The following is a 21,416-nucleotide window of genomic DNA, read 5'->3' on the forward strand; positions in this document are numbered from 1 at the left end:
AATTATTTTGTAACAAAATATCTCTTAGTAATTTGTATTCTTAATTTATTTTTCTCTTGTGCTTGTGCCAACAGTTGTACTTAGCTATGAGAAATATGTCTGTTTTATGAAAACAATGTATTTTTCACTTAATAGAAAAGCTATATTCTCAGAAATCGGAGATTAAAACATAAGAATGCCAAGTAGTTTAGGAAAAACTGAGATTAAAACTTTTGTAGCCCATCTGTATCACACTGTTTAGGGAAATAATGAATTTATAATGAAAAGCAGAAGTAGAAGATGAAGTTTAAATGAATCACTTGAGGTGGTCAGCAAAAGGCTTAAAAGACATCTCCTGGGCAGGCTGATAGTATGCTGAAAGTTTGTTAAAGAAAGTATAATCAAGAGCACTAAACAAATATTGCTAGTATTAAGAAGCTCTTTTTGTAATAATTGACAGACAACAACTAATGAAAAGCAAGTTTGCATCACTGTAGAAAAAGTATGCCTTCATTATTCTGGTATCTTCCTTCTTCTGTAAAATCAGATTTTTTTTTTTTTTTTTTTTTTTTTTTTTTCTGGAGATAGACTTTGCCCTGCTGTGTACAGGGAACTTACAAGGGTGCCATGAATTTGGAGGAAGAACAAGAGCATAGAGGGGTTGCGAATGGAAATAAAAGAGAATAGCTTATTTCAATTCTTGGCAATTTTACTTCTTCACTTCCAGTTTCTTGCTGATAGACCTTGGAAGACTGTAAAGCTTATCCAAGATCACATCAGTGAGTACCTGGGATCTATTAGTAGGTGATTTATGGATCTTGGGATATTTGAAAAGGAGATTTAACTTTGAGATAGACAGGGTTATCTGATTAAAGGCTTTTAATATCTATAAGGATCATTGCTGACATTAGAAAAGTGTGTCCAGTTTTTGTAGTTAGCTATGTGAAAATAAGATTTTTTTCCACATGCTTATAGTAGTGTGCATCAATTAACAAAGAAAAAATGTTATACATTCACAGTGAGGATTACTAAATCAGGAATAGTTCTGGGATTAGAAGTTCTTTCATTTAACCCTTGGTGGATTAACATCTTGGTGGATGCTAGCTCCCTGCCATCCTAGAGGGAAAGTGATCTTCATTTAAAAAGGACTGTTGTTGGTTGATCTTGTGTTATAAAATAACACAGGACAAAGGCAACTGAAGTTAACAATAGTATATAGTACTTAAATGCTTTCCTCTCTTTAGAGAGCTTATAAGGCTCTCTAAAACATTTCTGTATAGAAAATGTTTTTAATTTCAACAAAACTTATTGGTATTTTTATGTCCCAAATGCCTCAGATTGATTCCTTAATTAAAAATATTGCTTTAAGAGAATGTGGGTAAATATTGATTTTGAATCTAGCAGTTATATTGGCAGTTGGTTATTTAGAGGAGAAATCAGTAAAATTCCTCGCCTCAGGTAAAGGGCAATCCACTTTGATTGTCATTTACTTATGCAGTAAAACAAAATTTAAAATGATGAATTAGATCATTTAGAAGATGTTTTTCCTCATTTTGTTATTGCAGAGTTATACTCCTTTTTTGGGAGAGGAGAAGGGGGACGGGGGACGAGGGGGGGCAGAGGGGAAAGAGGGGAAGTTTAGCAGTTATTTGTTTTATCTTTTCCATTACTAATTTTGTCTTTTGTAGCAGTGATTCTTTTAGTCTTTTTAAATATAGAGCTTTTTACATTCACAACTGGGTGTTTTGCTTTGTATTGGAAAGCATACCTTCCATCCATAATCTTCTAGATTTAATACCTTTACCTTGGGATTAAAAAAATAAAATAATAATAATTCAAAAAAAAAAAAAATCAAGGTCAAAATATGATCTTTGTTTGAGTGAAAGGGGAATCCTTTCAAGTATTCTGAGAGACTTTGAAAAGCTATTTAGCTGTTTTTCATCTTTTTCATTTTTTTTTTTTTTTTTTTTTTTTTTAAGGTTTGGTAACATACATAATTATGACAAATAATAGAAGATCTATCTATGCAGCAGAAATGCATAGTTTACAATAAATGTTTCTAACATTACACCTTCTTGATGCTGAGGGCCACAAAACTGCTTTCACTATGAAGATGGTTCTGGAACTATTCATAGTTAGTAATGAAATAATGTCTGCTGTGATAATTCCCACAGTTTGCACAAAGTCCTAGAAATATTGAAGTCATTCTATATCCTATGCAACACATAACTTAAGTTGCACTTTATTCTGTTGTGTTCTTTATAAACATTCGTAAATTTAAACACTTTTAATAGACAGTTTTATTGTGGAGAATGCCTGGGCATAACAAAGTTTGTTTTTCTCAGAGAATCCCAGATTATTTTCTGAATCAATACATTTTTCCCATTCTACTTCCCAGGGATTCTGAAAATATTACAACATATTAAACCTGCTTTTCAATTTTAGTACAGTGTTGTTATTCTGTGAAATATTTATCTATTGGAACATTTATACTTATTTTGTTCATCTTAGGTGTGGATGCTTTACACATTACTGTACTTATCACAGAAGGATACACGGACTGCTATGAAGAACATTAACTCCACCCCAGCATACATATAATTATTTAGTTTTTTATTTTACACAATATATTTTGTTAAATACTGCCATAAATAATGGCTCTATATAGATAATAACATTCTAATTATCTATAAATGTATTTATTGAAATCAAAGTTTACCACATAATCACTTCTGTACACTTTTGATCTGTTCAGTATAGTGTGCTTAAAACAAACAAACAAAAAAAAACAAACTCACCAAACAAACATATATATATATATTCTTATTTTAGAAAATAAATACTAGTCAAGAAAAGAAAATTAAATGAGCTAGCAGCTTCCTTTATTTATTTTATTTATTTTTCCTTAACATGGACTTGTGACAACACAGGAAAACTGAAACTTCTGCAAACTTATTTAACATTGAAGCCTTTCTGAAAATTGTTAATGTGGCTTTCAAGCATTCAGAAACATTACGCATTACAGAACTGGGTTGTATATCCCTGGGGAAAGAAATTAATGGACATAAAAGACTCTCTATCTTAATCTATATATTTATAATATTTATGTACATAGTTCTTGTCATTGCTTTAAGCATTAATGAATATTAAACAGCAGAGAAATTACAATTTGCAGAACCTTCTGGGACTTTATTAAGTAGTCATGAATAAAGGCAGTGCCTTCTTTCTCTGTCAGGAGCTTTGAGCTGCAGCTTTGACTTGTAATGCATCTTCAGTTACTGCTATTGGCCACACACTGTTGCAACTGGCTCAGAGTTTGTCCCTCTGAAATTAGTAAGATACATCAGTTCTGAAACCCTGTTTTGTGTTATGAAATTCACTTAAAAGTGTAAATTTCACTCATGAAAGGATGTTACTTTTCTGCCTCATTTGAAGTCTGCTGTTCCCCTCACCCTACTACAAAAAATGTAAAAGCTTTTAAAGTACTAAAAATTGTGGCATCAGCATAGCAAAGAGACTTTAGCAGGCTTTCCCCTGTCTTGGACAAATTACTGCTGGAAATTCAGCCTATGAGAGGATACAGAGCCTTGCAATGATCTGTGTAATATCGCATGGGCATTATCAACCATATAATGACCCTGACCACCTAGTAACTGACACTGAAAAATGAATTTGATCCCCTCAATATTTCTTTTTGCTGGACACTCTTCTGATATATAGGAATCACCTCTATGGTTTGTACAATGTAATTTCTGTATGTTCACATTTACATTTTCTCTGCAGGCATTTTTAATTGCATGTACTTTATTTCTTCCCTATTCATTATCACTTTCATTCAGGACATGCAGTTCACCAACAATGCAAGTATATACTTCCTTTTGCAAAGTTATGTTACTCTCATTAGACACATAGTTATCAGTTATGCCACGCATTCAATATATAATTAGTCCACCTGTTAACTCCTCAAATTCATGACACTTAGCTTTGTTATAATAATTGTCTGATTTAACCAAGCATTCAAGTTCCTACAAAGGAGGGATGATGTTATCACTAATTACCTTCTTCCATGCATTGAAATACTCGTAACGTTTGAAAGATGTAACAGAAATTTATGATATGTTTTGTACTTCTATTTAAATACTTTGCAGATGTCCTGAGGCTGTGGATCTGCCAAAATATATGGGACTTTATCAACTCAGTAGCTACAGACTATGAAAAAATTTGGAAAGTATTTAATTACTTCCTCCAATATTCTGCCTATTATCTTTCAGGACTAAGAAATCTCCTTGCTCAGTTATACTCTATTAAAATTCACTTTTTATTTGATTTTCAATTTCAATCAAAATTCAGGCTAAAAGATTTATATTTACAAATCCAACAAGAAAAACTATATAATTTTTCATGATGTAGCATAATTGCTCCTTCTGGAGGTGTAGGATCATAAGAAAATGTATATTTTTGCTTATAAGAGCTGTTGCTCTTATTCATAGTTGCAGGGGAAAAAAAAAAAAAAAAAAAAAAAAAAAAAAAAACCTTGAACCTTCAGATTCCAGTGAAGGAAGAAAATAAACCCCCAAACTGTAACTTGCAAATGTATTCATTCTTTCTTCTGTCAGCAATTATTTGAAGTTAGAGATACTTGCAGTAAGCAATTACTCAAAATATGTGCTATTTCTTTATGTGAAATTTTTCTTAGAAGTCTTTGCTGAACCTGATGTATCTAAATAAGAATAAGATGTGGCTTAGCTGAATAATTAACTTTTCAGGTTAGAAAAACAAGTTCTCCAACTAAATCGAACTCAATTACCTCAGAAAATTCAGGGCCACATAAGACTGATGTTAGCAGAGTGCTATTATTGTCATTAATCCATCTCCTCTTAAAATCCTAAATTACATGCAAATGGCACATAATAAAAGCACTCGCCACAGACTTGTGTCATTTGAAATCATCAATTATATAGATTCATAAATTTCCAGTTATTTATTCATCTATTTAGATCTACTTAAGATGTAGATCTACTTAAGTATACATATAACTAATTTTATCTTATTTAAGATATCTTAAATATCCATAGAAAAATAAATATAAATAAATATTTACATATTAAGAAAAAGGCTACCTACATTATCAGGTGCAAGTCTGAGGACAAAGGAATGTTCATCAACCAGTTCCTATGCCATTTATATCTATTGTCTCTTTCCACAAATACTGCTTAAAAGAAAATTAAATCTTTTGAAGAAACTGTGAATCAAGGCATTTCAAAAATCCATTTTGCATTGCTATATCGTATGCTCTTTTGTTTGTTTGTTTGTTTGTTTGTTTTTGTTGTTGTTAGTTTTAGTGAGGTGAGTTCTCACATTTCCTGGCAACTATTTGAAGCAAACACATTTAATAACTAAATTTCAATAATATATTTGAACTTAATATATGTCATTATAACATCATTATTTATGCATCTTCTTTGATTTATATAAATGAGGCATTATTTTCTACTGCTGTTAACAGGCCTCTTTTAGTGACTGACAAGACTAAAACACTACAGAATTTAGAAGAAATACAGAAAGTGATGATGGCAGCACCCCAGAAGTAAATGAGTACTGCCTTTCCATAGTTTGATCTTTAGGCTAATGGTCAAATGTCTATGGTTACCTTTGCCAGGAGCACACAACATACATTAAACCATGTAACATTTTTAATACTGATTAATCCTGATGGTAATGTGTTTGTTTAGTCCTAGGGTATGCAGCAAAAATGTTGTTGTTATCATCTGAGCAATACTTAAAATTACCTTTGATGTGAGCTAAGAGGTGCTTGTGGTTTGTCAGGTTATATTGTGAGAAATACCACATTGTTGTTATTTAAAATTGACTGTTTTCATGTTTGTAAGTAATGCATGTGACACAGATTTTGAATGATTCATCCTGGGCATTAAAGAAAAAATAATAAAAATCAATAATGACAACAACAACAACAACAAAAAAGACAAAAACAAACAAACAAACAAAAATCCCCCACAACCACCTGTGGTATCAAGCCTAAGATTTTTTTTTTTTTTTTTGGGGGGGGGGGGGGGGGGCCTGGAGAGAGAGGGGATCGAATCTGACTGCAAGAATTGCTTACCTTTAATCAAACTTCTTTTAATTAAAGACTGTTTGGAAGATGACTCATAATTTGACAAAATGCAACAAAACTGCTTCTGTGCCAAGAAGTTCTGAACATGCAGTAAGAAATTGTGCAGCCCTCATCTCTCTTGTGTCTTTGACAGCGACGGAAGTGCAGAGGTTAGGAAATGATTGAACTGTAGAAGATGTGTTATCTCCTGAGCAGTTGTAAATAAACAGTTTGGGAGCCAGCCTACACGACACTAAATCTGTTTCACATGAAAGCTGTACCCACCAATGGAACAGTACATAGAGGTGCAAAGAGCATAAACAAAATATAGCTAATGGGAGTAAGTAATGAAAGAATGTGAAGAAGGATCTGGAGCTACTGGTAAAGCAGCACAAAGTCTAAGGAAGATCAGCAGACACAATCATCACCAGCAGGAGCACAAGCATCAATAGTAGCATGTCAGGAACAGTAGGGAGCTCATGCTAGGGATGAACCAAGTCTAAATGACCAGTACCATCAGGTGGGTGGACAACAGGAAGCCATCACAAGTTGTCTGCCACCTAGGCTGATTGAAGGGAAAGCTGTGATTAAATGCAAGCCTTATAGCCAAATGATCTTGTTTAGTCACCAGTTGCACAAATACAGTTCTACTGCAAGGTGACATATGAATATAATGAAGCATGCCATTGCTGGTGTCCCATATATCCCATCAACATGATTGGTAGTCCTCTTTGGAATAATAGGCCTTCAGAGAGTTAAGTATTCTGTGATAAATACAGTTGTGTTCTGAGGTTCTTCTTCTCTTTCCCCTCTAGCTGTTGAAATTCTTTGGCAAAATTTTATTCCCATATGTCTGAATCTTGTCTTCCTCTGTTCTCCCCTTTACCTCTCTATCCTTTTGCCCTATACCTTCTTGACATTTTGTCCTCTTTTCTTTTCTTTTCTTTTCTTTTCTTTTTTTCTTTTCTTTTCTTTTCTTTTCTTTTCTTTTCTTTTCTTTTCTTTTCTTTTTTTCCTTCCCTAGTTCTCTAGTGGAGCCCCACTGGTGGGTGACTACAACCTGGCAGATTATGACTACCTTCCGGCATCTCCTGAAATTAAAGAACTCTTCAAATATATAAGGAGGTACACTCCAATACAACAGACATTGAGCACAAACTGCAGTCTTTTATTCCAGCTCCATGCTTTCAGATCTCTGTGCTCCACAGGAAGTCACAGCTCTGAGCATTGAGGTTTGCAGAGTCAAGTAGTGGTTCTTCTTTTCTGAAATTTACACACAACTGAGCTTAACGTTTCCAGTTGCTTTTAGTATGATAGTTATAGTATGACAAGAGGAAGAGGGATTGGTTGGATCTGTGCTGAGTTTCTCTGAGTTAAGGTTTGATGTGGGGACATAAGGAAAGTCCATGAACTTTCCTTATGGGAAAGCAGTGCCTCTGTCTGTTCAAATGGAATAAGTTTATGGGTGTCTTGGACATTATGCCTCATTACAATACTGTGTGAAGAACAATGCCTTTGATTGTTAATAGCTGTCAAGAATATTCATTTTTGTGGTGAGTGGTGACTAAGTAAAAGTTTAGTGCTAACAGGTACCTTTTATATGAGGGTGGACAAATTTTGACATTTTGTTAAGATGTATTTTCTTATTTTTATTTTGTGCATGTGTGTTTAAATTCCAGATCTTGGAGGGTACACTAAATGAAGACATAGTCTTACTTTGAAGTGTATTCTCCCATCATTAAAGAGTTTAATATCTATATTCAGTGCAGGAGTTGCTTCTTATCATATGTTCATATAGTATCTAGCACAATAGGATACTTGATTAAAGCCCCACAAGGGCTTTAACTTTAACAAAGTAAATAAATACTTGATTACACTATCCCATAAAACCTAATATGGAAGTTAAACTTGCAATGAAAATTTTAATTATACTATTATTATTAGCCTATATTTAAGGTTTAAATAAGTATGATGATATTGGAATTAAAATTAAATCAATAATATCAATTTCCTATCTGGGAAAAACAAAAACAAACAAAAATCTCACCTCCTTTTGATGTCAAAAGGTCAGGAACTGATTGCATATTGATTTTAATATAATGTAGATGCAGTCTGGTGCATATGATTTACCAGAACTTTGATGATTTGGTGCAAATATGTAAAACATCTGTTTGTTTTTACACCCTCACACTGAAAGAAAAATCTGGAATATTGTATAGGGTGTAAAAATAGCTTGTTTGATTCCCAGAAAGGTTTTACAATGCAAAATTAGTTTATCTTGGTACATGTTTTCTCTTATGAAAAACTCCCAGAATATTCCATAAGGATCTAGTGAAATGGTCATAGTTAAAGACATTATTTTCATAAAGATTTATGGTATTTTAATGGAGTACTTTAATCCTGCTGAGAACTCAATTGTTGATCTTTTTGTTGAGAACGTATTCTTCTCTCCTACTGATGCAGGGGAATATTCTATTACTCATAAACTTCTTTTTCTTTGTTTCATTTTTTGTGAAACTAATGTTGTTTATTCTTAGAATATGTTTGTTGGTTTCGTTTAGTCCTATGAGTGTCAGTGTGCTGCCCCTAGCAGCAACCTGATTGTGCATAGGACAATTCTCTAGCATTGAGGCAAACTAGCACAAAAAGCCAATCCCAATACTAGAAACTCACTCCAGTCAAAGTCAACAAATCAAAAGACTATATTAACCATCAAAGGCATTCCTATGCTTACCTTCACATGTCTCATTGCACTGGGTCTGGCTGGGATGCTGTTAATTTTTTCCTGCTGGCCAACCACACAATATCCATACATCTATAAACACAAAAGAGGAACACTAGACTTAATGCCTTCAGATGTACACAGTGTGGGCCTCTGATGAGCACTTCAGCCCACAGCATGCTGTGTGTTCATATTGTGTTTCAGGATGACCAGATTTCTGAAGCCTCAGTGGTCCTTGTTTTGGTTGGCTGTTGTATCAAACAGTCTTTGGTATCTTCACAGAGCCTGATTAGTCAGGCTGCTGGGGAAAAGAAGCACTTTACATGTACTATTCTAAAGTTTTTTTTTTTGTTTTTTTTTTTTTTTGTTTTTTTGGTTATTAGTTATTAGAGCATAGGGTGAGTGTGTATCTGCGCGTGACTGCTGGCAGCGTTTTACTGAGCTACTGCTCTATGTACAGAAAGAAATTATGAGAAGCTCCTTCAGTTCTGTCAAAGCTCCCTGCAAATCTGGTGAAAATCATGGTGTCCACCCTATTATTGAGCACTATCCATAAATTCTTTCTACTCCATCTTTGTAAGCATTTTCATGCATTGGCTGTAAGAATATTGTGTTACAGTTAAATATCATATCTTCAGTCTTATGCTGCATCCAATAGATGAACTTCCTCAAATGTTATCTAGTATTTTCTCCTACTACAGAATTCAGTTGCTCATAAGAAATCAATTGAAGAGGAAGTATTTTATAATTTTAACATGTAACTAACATATATTGAATTTGGAGTGAGTTGTATGACCTTTTTCTTTCCCTGCTTCCCATTCATTTCAACTAAATTTAAACTTGTTTATATTTTTGTAATGAACAGTAAGTTGGAAATCCATAAGAGTTAGAAAAAGAGAAAGAGAAAGAAAAAAAGAAAAAGAAAGAAAAAGAAAAAAAAAAAGAAAAAGAAAAAGAAAAAGAAAGAAAAGAGAAAAAGAAAAAAGAAAAGAAAAAAAAAAGAAACGTTAAGCTTAAAGTAATTGTGATCGTTGCTTTAGACAGTTAAGAAAAGAAAAGAAACGAAAAAAGAAAAGAAAAGAAAAGAAAAGAAAAGAAAAGAAAAGAAAAGAAAAGAAAAGAAAAGAAAAGAAAAGAAAAGAAAAGAAAAAGAATTAGATGCTTTGCAGTTTTTACACAATATGATGTCGAAGTTTATTTTGACTTCTTACCATGACTTCAATTTTCAAGAAATCTTGAAAGTAAACTTATAAATAAATGCAGGAAGAAAACAACCAAACCAAACCAAACCAAACAACAACAACAACAACAACAAAATAAGCAAAACGCTCTAAAAGTAAATTGTTTATTTTTAAGTTACTTTGCAGGCAATTTACTTGAAGATCAAATGGTTAAACAGAGAGAACACAACAGCCGTTAATGATGGGGATGTCATTAAAAAAAACTGTTTTAGCAAAGGCCCTACTTGAGGACTTTGTAGACAACAAAAACAGTTATAGTTGGGATTCTGAAAAGATAGATAGTTAACGGATAGTTGCTGTAAATTAAATTCACCAATATTCCTAGTTCTGCATTCTAGAGATTAAAAAAAAAAAAAAAAAAAAAAAAAAAACTTTTAATTTTTTGTCCCCTTTTTTTTTTTTTTTTTGGGGGGGGGGGGGGGGCACACTGCAGAGAATTTTTTCCTTATGCCTCATTTGCAAGTTACAACTTTTTTATTGAAGTAATTGATTAGAACTTATATTAAGCTATTCCATGCCTTTTCACTCATAATGAAAAAAATAAGCTGAATGACACCATATAAAACATGTATTTCATTTTTCTTTACATTAAGAATTGTTCTCTCTCTCTTTCATAAAGATGAAAACGGTTACAGTAGATTTTCCGTAGGAAATTATAGAAAGAGCTAGCTTTCTCCTCTTCCTGAAATGATTTCAGGTGTATAAGATTCAATTTGGTACCTCTGCAATAAAACAGTCTGAGAAGGCAACAGCTTTAACAAACTGGGAAAAATATTTCCTTGACAGTTTATGAATTAAAGTGCAGGCAGTCTTAGAAGAATATATATGTTCTTTAAAAAAAATCAGTGACTTTTCAAGACAAAATGGGCTTCACATCTAGATGTACGATGTAGATTATGTGGCAAGAAAAATGACGTTATTTTTTTAATTATAATTAAGGCATCATTGCTAACTGCAAACTGAACAATAAAAATCTAGACTAACAATCAGAGCGACACTTGTACTTTTCAATCAGAAAATTCTGGGAAAAGCTTTTTAAAGTCCATGATTTAAAAAACAAAACAAAACAAACAAAGAAAAAAAAAAGCAGGAAATTACTGGTTTCAGAAGGCCACTAGTTGTCATTATTTCTGAGTAAGCACATACATTGTTTTTATGTTTAGAAGTACTTTGGAAACAAGCTGCTGCTGCCATCTACAAAGAAGTCTAAATATAAAATTGTGATGCTATCACTTTGCTTATAGATAGCACTGAATAATTAAACTCGATAAGGCTAAAATTTGACTTGAATCTCTACGTTATACATTGGAGTGGTAATTTGCTTCTATCATTTAAAGTGAGTTCTCTCTCCATGAGAAATAAAGAGAAAATATATCTACAAGTTGACAACATTCATTGTGTATGAAGAGAAGAGATCTGGCAGAGTGTCAGCAAAGAAATAAGGCCAGTAAATGTAAAATTTATTGATATGTTCTGTCATGTAGTATCTGGAGATATTTCCCAGCTTGGAATTACTGAAATGAACACTGGCCTTGGACTTCTAATATAGAAGTTAAATGTGAAAAAGGGAAACAAAGTGTTAACTGGGTACACTTGTCAAACATAAGTTAGTGTTTTGATTTTTTTTTTTTTTTTCCATTGATTTGATAGCTACTTATTGTGTGGGCTGTGTTGAAACCATGTTTTGTTTCAGCATATTTTTCTTCTCTCTCTTTTCCTTCTGTACCTCAGTTATCAGTGAGAAACCTGCCATTTGAGATTCATTACAAAGAGTTTTCATGGACTGTGCAGGCAGTCCATAGTATTAATATAGTACTAGTACTGTAGGTGGTATAACCTATGGTCTCATTTTTCTTCTCTTAGTTGAGTATAATACAAAATAGGCAATGCTTTAACAACATTGTCTTTTGCTCCCCAATAATTACTCTTAATTCTTAAATAATACCTCTGGATCCACAGCAATATAATTCTTTTGAATTTTGATACAGTGAATTATTAAGGATAAGTTTCTTAGATAATCATAGAATCATTGAATGGCTTGGGTTGGAATGGACCTTAAAGACCATCTAGTTCCAACACCCCTGACGTGGTTATGAAAGCTACCAATTAGATCAGGTTGTCCAGGGCCCCATCCAACCTGGCCTTGAAAGCCTTTAGGGATAGAGTATTCATAACTCCTCTAGGTAACCTGTTCCAGTGCCTCACCACCCTCTGAGTGAAGAATTTCCTCCTAACATCTAATCATAATTTCCCCTAAAACCATTGCCCCTTGTCTTAATGATAGGACATAGTGATAGGTCCTAATGATTTGCCTGAGTAAAAAGTCTCCATTTTTTTATAAGCCCACTTTAAGTCCTGAAAGGCTGCAATGGAGCCTTCTCTTCTGTAAGCTGAACAGCCTCAACTCTCTTAGCCTTTCTTCACAGGAGAGGTGTTCCAGCCCTCTGATCACTACACTCCCTGACAAAGAGTCCCTCTCCTGCTTTTTTGTAGGTCTCCTTTAGGTACTGGAAGACCACTATAAGGTCTCCCCAGCTCCAACTCTCTTGGTCTATCTTCATAGGAGAGGTATTGGAGCCCTTTGATTATTTATCCTTGTGGCCCTCCTCTGGACCCATTCAGATCAACATCCTTCTTGTCCTATGGGCCCCAGATCTGGATACATTACTCCAAATGAGGTCTCATGAGGGCAGAGTAGAAGGGGAGAATCAATACGGCCCCCTTATGGACACCACTCATCACCAGCTTCTGAAACAGCCCAGTTTTCACTTTAACAATTAGAGAATTATTGATCTTACGTATATGGGAAAAAATATACACCATATTTTTAAGTATTTATTGCTTTAAATCAAACTAGGAAGATTGTATCCTTTCCCTAGTGAAAGCTTCAAGACGGAAATTCTACATAACAGATGTTAGTTTTCTAGGTTTGTTTTAAATTGGTATGTGCTTGGGCAATATAATGGTCTAGTGTAAGAATCTAAGTAGAACAGGATAGGCTTGAATTATCTTAAATTTTGGTGATTTAAACATCTGTCAAATTTAATTAAGAAAAATAAGGTGCTGTCTACAAAAGAATATAAATTATTTTTTGTCCTTCAATAATGCTGACAGTGAATTACAGACACAAGTGGAAACACTGCTGATTAGACCATGGGTACTTCTGCAGAAAAATAAACAATATCTCATCCTTTGAGTAAAGGTTTAGCAGTGCAAAACAGCAGTAAAGCAGAGGTAAACTGGTGTAAAAAGTACAATGGATGATCAATCAATCTTACTCTTTTTAAATTAACTAATTTAAATGTTTAAACGCAGTATGAAATCCTGTAACTATACCTTCAGGTGAAGTAAGAAATACCTGTAACTTCTTCAGGTCCGGATAGCTATAAATTTCCATTGACTCCAGTTTAGTTCAAGGAGTTTACAAGGCACATTTCATCCAAAAATGAATTAAGTGAAAACTAATAGAAATTAATGAGATGAGTGAAAAGCAAGCCAACCTCCTGTCTTCTACTTCTAGTATCTATCCCTAAAAGTTAATGTGATTTAAACTTCAGAAGACATAGGTATTAAAGGGGAGTGTAATAACAGCCAGCTGGTACACACAACTGTGTGTGCTTGTGAGAACTGAGCTGGACTGGCATTGCCTTTTCTGCTGTCATGGGCTGAAGACCTGAAGGTAAGGCACTGCAAACAAACTGAGCTACAGCATGTTTTAAACAGTGATAGAGAAGGCTCACTTGCTCCTTAGCAGTACATTCATTAGAGAGACCTGGAAAAAAATGATGTATGTGTGTATAAACAAAATTCCTGGGATTTGTTGGTCTTATAGGCCTTTTCCAAAATAAATTTTTCTATGACTCCTGCTTGTTGGATCAGGGTGAGGAGTGGGAAGGGGAGCTTATAAATTAAGATTTCATTATTTTTATTAAATGGCTAAAAGAAGAATTAGAATTTAGTAAGGCGTAGTGAGTTTTGCTGAGTTAGCAGCTTTGGTAATTTATACAGACAGAAAGATGTGTGGATTATTTACTACTGATCTAGGAGGTGACTGGCTTGTCAATGAGAGATAAGACTTAGACACTGCAATGTGAGAAACCAATGACTTAGGCCAGGTTAATAAAGTTGGTTTGACATCTACATTTGATAATATGTCTTATAAAGTCTTATAAGATAAGTCATTTTGACTTTAAAATAGCTCCTGTGTATTTGTAAGAAGAGGTTAGCTTTAAATCTCTTCTGACATAATGATGTAAATACAAATAGAGTTTATTACCAATAAAACATTGTTCTTTAGATTTGTTTTTCAACAAATATCTTAACTGACATGTTAATGCCTAACATTTGTGATGTTTGTCATGCTGGAAACACAAACATGACAGAACTTATTTGTCTGCTCTGTTGTTCATCTTGACTTTGAATTCTAGCAGATAGTCAAATTCCATTTCACTTTTATATAATCTTTATTTAACTCTTTGGAGGAATGAGCTAAGTAATTAGTTAGAAATGAGTTCTATTCGCTGAAAATTGAAAGGAAACCTAATTTCTCAGATCTGATTTTACAATAATCTGATCTCTTCTCTCTGGTTACCAGTGATAGGACCCAAAGGAATGTCATGGAGCTTCACCAGGGGAGGGTAAGGCTGGATGTCAGGAAAAGGTTCTTCACCAAGAGGGTGCTTGGGCACTGCAACAGGCTCCCCAGGGAAGTGTTCATGACACCAAACCTGACAGAGTTCAAGATTTTTTTGGACAATGCTCTCAGACATATGGATTGATTTATTGTGTGGAGCAAGGAGTTAGACTTGATGACCCTTGTGGGTCCCTTCCAAATTCTATGATATGATGAATCTGTGATGTTACTGAGTACTGAGAACAAACAAATATGCCAAAGTTAACAAGGTTTCACTTTTTTTTTTTTTTTTTTTTTGTTTTCCTTATTTCCAGAAGCTTCCACTATTTACCAATGACAATATCCCCTTTTACCTAAGAAATATCTTTTTCTGCCTGACCAATGTACATATACTAAACTGGAAAAGCAAAAACACAAGCAACAACACCACTGACAAAGTAATGTTTACCTGTAAGTGCCACATACATACTCCCCACTTTTGGTCTATCACCTGCTTTTTTGAAATCTGATTCCTATATATATATTTTTTTTTCTATTTTTTTTTTTTTTTCTTGTCCCATTGTATTCTTTGATTGACAAGTTCCATCATGGCAGAAGGCTGAAAGAATAGTCTGAGACCAATGACTGAGAGGAGTAAATGATTACCTTAATGTGTCTGAACATCAACTTTTTCTGCATGGCCACACTGTAAGTGTATGTCTTTATTGCATGTATACAGTTGGTTCATGGTAGCTGAATTAGGTTACCAAGATACAATAGTAACTACATATTATTTTTTAAATGTTCATATTGTAATTTTCTTGTCAGATAGATGTGGCATTTTTACACAGAGGCAAGAAAGGCACAAGAATATTTTAATTGTAGCATTATCAGTGGTGTCAGAAATAATTCTGGGGAGCTAATAATGTCACAAGAGGATTTCACTAACTTTCTGGATTAATAATAAGATATAAAACTCAAAGAAAAGTAAAATAAAATAAAATACCAAAAAGCTGCTACTAAATGAGGACTAGCTTTTTCTATACAACAAGTTTAGGGGATCTTGCTGAGGCTGTGTTATTATACTACAAATATAAAAGCCATCCTGAAGTTTCATTCACAATGGTATGTTCTTAGTTTAAAGTGGTAACTGATTAGAAATGCTTCTAAGGCCTTAGCATTACTTTCAGATGTTTTATAAGCTTTATGTTTAGATGATTTTTAACCAGGTGAGAAGACAAAATGGAATTCTTTTATCAGGGCTAGTAGAATATAAATACCATTTAATAATTTTTCTAAGCAATAGTTGAAATTTCTGCACTGTCCATGATAATCATAGAATCATAGAGTGGTTTGGGGTAGGAGAGACCATAAAGATTATTCCATTCTAGCCCCTCTGTCATGGGCAGGGACACCTCCCACTAGATCAAGTTGCTCAAAGCCCCATCCAACCTGGCCTTAAACACTTCCAGAGATGGGGCATCCATAACTTCTTTGGGAAGCCTGTCCCAGTGTCTTATCACCCTTAGAGAAATAATTTATTCCAAAACGCCCATCTAAATCTACCCTTTTTTTAGTTTAAAGTAGTTTAAAGCCAATACCCTTAGTCCTATCACTTCACTCCTTGATGAAGAGTCCCTCTCCTGCTTTCTTGTAGGCCTCCTTTAGGTACTGGAAGGCCACTATAAAGTCTCCCCAGCTCCAACTCTCTTAATCTTTCTTCATAGGAGAGGTGTTCCAGACCTTTGATCATTCTCGTGGCCCTCCTTTGGACTCATTCTAATACAGCCATGTGTGTCTTGTGCTGGAGGCCCCAGACCTGGACACAGTACTCTCATGAGGGCAGAGTAGAGGGGGAGAATCACCTCCCTTGACATGCTGGCCATGCTTCTTTTAATACAAACCAGGATGGCTTTCTGGGTTGCAAGTGCACTTTGCTGGCTCATCTCAAGTTTCTCATCCACCAATACCCCCAGGTCCTTCTAACCAGGGCTGCTTTCTCCACCTAGCCTGTAATTTGTACTTGAGATTGTCATGACCCAGGTGCAGGACTTTGCAGTTAGCCTTTTTGAACTTCTTAAGGTTCACACAGGCCTACTTCTCAAGCTTGTCAAGGTCCCTCTTGATAACATCGCTTCTCTCCAGCATGTCGATTGTGAAGCACAGCTTGGTGTCATCAACAAATTTGTTGAGGGTGCACTTGATCTCACTGTATCATGTGATACGAGCCCCGATACTGACACCTGAGGAACACCACTTTTCATTGATCCCCACTTGGACATTGAGCCATTGACTGCTACTTTTTGAGTGCATATTGTTGGTCTTCTCTTAAGTAAGCAGTTGAACACTTTGGGATTTCCTTTTAAAATCAATCATAAAAATGTTCAGAATTATTATGAAATGATTCATAATAATTCCAGACATACTCATGCAAAAAGGCAAAATATTAATAAATCCAAGTAAAATTCTTTTACAGCTCTCTGTGATTTCCAGTGCCATGGAGAACACCCTTTCTGTTCTGCTCTGTCTATAGAAGGATAGCCACAAATCTTGCTTGACAAATAAAGAGTGTTGCTTAGAAAATGTTCTGGAAACTGAAGCTCAAGTATAAAACTGATGACTGTATTTCTAGATGAACATCAGGTGATGGGGAAGAAATTCCTACTGACATGCAAACACTTTTTTTATTATTATTATTTTATTTTTTATTTTTATATCTATAAACTGGAGATGTGCTAATATTTCTTCACATAAATTATTTTATAAGAATCTAAAAATAAAGCCAAGCAGAACTGCTGTGAACTCACTGATCTGCAATACACACATACTATAAGGTCTTTCTAATTGTCTGCATCAACTGCAGTAATTTCAGTCAAACAAATCTTTCAAAATTTTCAGTCTTGATTTTAAAATGTTATCATGGAATAAAATCCAAAGCAAATTCTAATAAATGTTTCATATGTTATTATCATAACTTCTATGATGATTCTTTTATATTTTCTACTCAGATTTGTGCTCCTTAATCTAGTCATTTACCTGCATAAAATGTACAGTATCATTCTAATATATGCCTTCATTTGTTATTTATATCACAAATTCTGTTATCTTAAATCTTTATAATTAATTCTGGTGTCATCAAACTTGCCAATAAGAGTCAAAAACTATAAGTCCAGGGAATGATTCTCTGAAATATATCTGCTAAAGAGATTATAACCAGTTTAATTAATGAATTTCAAGATGTAATAACCACTAGTTTTAATTCTTTAGATATACGGTAACTCATGTAGTACCAAGGTAATTTCTGGAAAGGATTGTATCAAAAGATGGAAGCATAGTATTGCTTTTACATTTTTTCAGTAAGACTATTTTTTTTTCTTTTTTTTTTTTTTTGCTTGTGTAGTTGGTTTTATGCATTTCTAATTAAGTTAATCTGACAAACTGTAGATTCTTATTTATATGGCATTGCCAGTATCTTCCTTCATTTCTCAGCTAAGGGTTTTTGTCAGATTGACAACCTCTAACTGTTCATAAATCCTATTTCCCCTTCAAAAAAACAGCACAGTATTAGAGTTTTTAGAGTTTATTTGATTGTTTGGCAGGTTGGTTTGTTTGGTTTGGTTTGGCTTGGTTTGGTTTGGTTTATTTTCTTGTTTGTTTGGCCAGCTGTTTTTGTCCTTTCATACTTCCTCAGGACTCCATAGTTATGGAAAATTACTATTAATTGTTCATGACAATGATATATACAGTTAACAATGTGGAGTACCATGGGAACCTTTGTTAAAAGATTACTCTTTCTCCAGCTAAGAAGTTGCCTTAAAAAATGATGCTTATCCTTTTAATAGGATTAAAGAAAGTAAGTGGAGTTAGTAAAAGGTGTAGGACTGAAAGAAACTATGCAAAAATATGACCTCCAAGAGAGATAACTGCACTGAGCCAATGCAAGAAATCAATCTTTTCCAATCAGATTGAGGACTGAGCTCATCAGCAGAAGAAATACAGCCACCATCAATCTTGATTTAATATCAAAACCTCTTTTTAATTTAATATTTAGTGGTAAATAAGCTGTTTCTGAAGTGCTTCATGGTGCATCAATACATCAATATAACTTGTCTATTTTTTTTCTATAATGATTTATACTTTACTATTGATAAGAGCTTCTGTATTAATTAAAAACATTTATAATTTATTAAAGTATTACAATTCATTATATTTTGGCACAAATAGCCTATTTGTGCAGACAGTTTTTTTTTTTGTTATTTTTTTTTAAAAATTGGTCAACTCAAATTTGTTTCAATAACACTAATTTCTTATACACAACATGTAAGGTAGATGTTGCTAGAATTTTGTCAATGAGTCATCTTATTTTCCCATACTCCTAGGTTCTTAACAAAAGCATTGGCACTAAGATAATTAACAAGGTGATTTGCAGTGAGTTAAGATGTTAGCTCCATCCTTGGCTTTCCCAAAACTTCTACAGCTTTCCTGAAAATTAATAGTGTGGGGTTCATGGCTCAGTATCTTCTCCAAGGCAGCATGCACATCTAGTATTAGCAGCAATTAAGAATCTTCTGACCCGTGGTTAGGACGGGATGGAAAATTGTATTTAATCTGTCTTCTCAACATCATTATCAGAGCATTCACTTTACTTATTAGCAAAGACCTCCGTTGGACAGCGTTACTGATTTTCCTAATTTATCTGAGCATATCTACTACTACAATGATATAGTTCAAGGTAAATAACTAAAGGTAAAGTACTTTTGTTGGAAAGCAAAGCTATGCTTAACCATCTACTTGCTCTTTGGATTGGTTAAATGGGGAGGAAAAAAAAAAAAAAAGCTTTAAGAAACAGGCAATGTAGACAAAGCAGAAAGAAATAAAAGCTAAAGAGTTGTCTAAATCTTTCTCTTAACAGTTACTGAATAAAATACGTAATATGAATGTAGTGACTGACATTGTAAGTTCAGAAAGATCTAGCCAAGTGTTCTTTAAATCAGAAACTATTCTGTATCAAATTTTAACATTTAGTCCTGCTGTTCAGTTCCATTCGTAAAGGAAGAAACTTGTTTCCCCCTACAGCAGTAATAATGACCAAAATATATACAGTTCCTGTTTTTTACAACTATTGATAGAATATGAAATCTATCTTGACAGATTCTCAGTGTACTTCAACTCTCTCTCTCTACATATATATTTTAACAACATGAACTGATAATTAACTGTGGTGTTGAGATGCTTTGACACTGTAATAGAAGTAAAAACTTAGTTGGAGTTGGTCACATGATGACTAAACTATGTGTCTAATGACAGTGTGAAAGTTGCATGACATTTTATGAGAAATTGTGCTCTGTTGCTTAGAATTTAGTCAGATATTACACTGAAATGATCTGCTAGACATTTGTCCTAGAGAAATCTTAATGTCATGTGTAATATTTGCTCCTCATCTGTATCCTTAAGACATACATGAAAGAAAAACTGAGAAAAGTTACCTTTTGTCAATGTTATAAAAATATTGAAAATTTCCACTGGAAAATGCTAACATCTGTTCTTTGGGGCATAAAACTATCCTTCATGACAGATTTGGTCTGTTGACATCACTGGAAACATCTGACCATATGGTGCCAAGTTCTTCCTTTTGAAAAATTCCACTCTGTACTTCAGCAGCAGTTTCTTACTTTCTTAAATTCCCTTAAGACCTGTCCACACCCATGTGCTCTACTTCCCAAGCTGAGCCTAATCCAACTACCAGAAATATTTTTCCTGTGTTTCCCTGTTTGATGTTGCATTCTGTCACTGAATGGTATGGGTTGGAAGGGACATTAAAGTTCATAGAATTCCAACCCTCCTGTCAAGTCGGGGAAACCTTCCAGTAGATCAGGTTGCTCAAAGCCCCATCCAACCTGACCTTGAACACTTCCAGGGACAGAGCAGTCACAACTTCTCTGGGTAACCTGTCTCAGTACCCCATGACCCTCACAGTAAAGAATTTCTTCCAAAAATCTAATCTAAATCTAACTTTTTTTTTTTTTTTTTTTTTTTTTTTAGTTTAGTTTAAAACCATTACTCTTTGTCCTGTCACTAAAATCCCTCATAGAGTCCCTCACCCAGCTTCACTGTAGGCCTCCTTTGGGTACTAGAAGGCTGGTATAAGGTCTCCCTGGAGCCTTCTCTTCTCCAGCCTGAACAACCCTAACTCTCACAGCCTGTCTTCATAGGAGAGGTGCTCCAACCCTTTGATCATTCTCGTGGCCCTTCTCTGGACTTATTCTAATACGTCCATGTCCGGTGGAAGAAGGGACGAGCAACTCAGGGAGAGTAAAAAGAAGTTGCCAGCATATGCGAAGACAAAATCAGGAAGGCTAAAGCCCAGAATGAGCTCAGCCTGGCCACTATGGTTAAGGATAACAAAAAATGTTTTTATAAATGTATTAATGTCAAGAGAAGGGCTAAGGAGAATCTCCATTCTTTATTGGACGCAGGGGGAACATGACTACTGAGGATAAGGAACAGTCTGAGGTTCTTAATGCCTTCTTTATATCTGTCTTTACTAACCAGACCACTTATCCTCAGAGTACTCAGCCTCCTAACCTGAAATCTAGCTGGTCACGAGTGGTGGGGTCGGTGTTGGGGCCCATCCTCTTTAATATCTTTGCTGATGATTTGGATGAGGGAATTGAGTGCACCCTCAGTAAGTTTGCAGACGACACAAATTTGGGGGGAAGTGTCAATCTGCTGGAGGATAGGAAGGCCCTG

The 21,416-nt window shown here is 34.4% G+C and overlaps 1 long non-coding RNA gene across 1 annotated transcript; it reads right to left on the minus strand.

Moving 5' to 3' along the window:
* Positions 1-16,264: 16,264 nt before the first annotated feature.
* LOC118161261 lies at positions 16,265-20,878 on the minus strand. Its single transcript, XR_004747917.1, has 3 exons — positions 20,778-20,878; positions 19,040-19,041; positions 16,265-16,316 (listed from the first exon to the last, which is right to left on the minus strand). It is a non-coding gene; the product is annotated as an uncharacterized LOC118161261 (long non-coding RNA).
* Between the last annotated feature and the right edge of the window lie 538 nt (positions 20,879-21,416).

This window comes from Oxyura jamaicensis, chromosome 2 (assembly GCF_011077185.1).
Source record: "Oxyura jamaicensis isolate SHBP4307 breed ruddy duck chromosome 2, BPBGC_Ojam_1.0, whole genome shotgun sequence".
Classification (NCBI taxonomy): Eukaryota; Metazoa; Chordata; class Aves; order Anseriformes; family Anatidae; genus Oxyura; species Oxyura jamaicensis.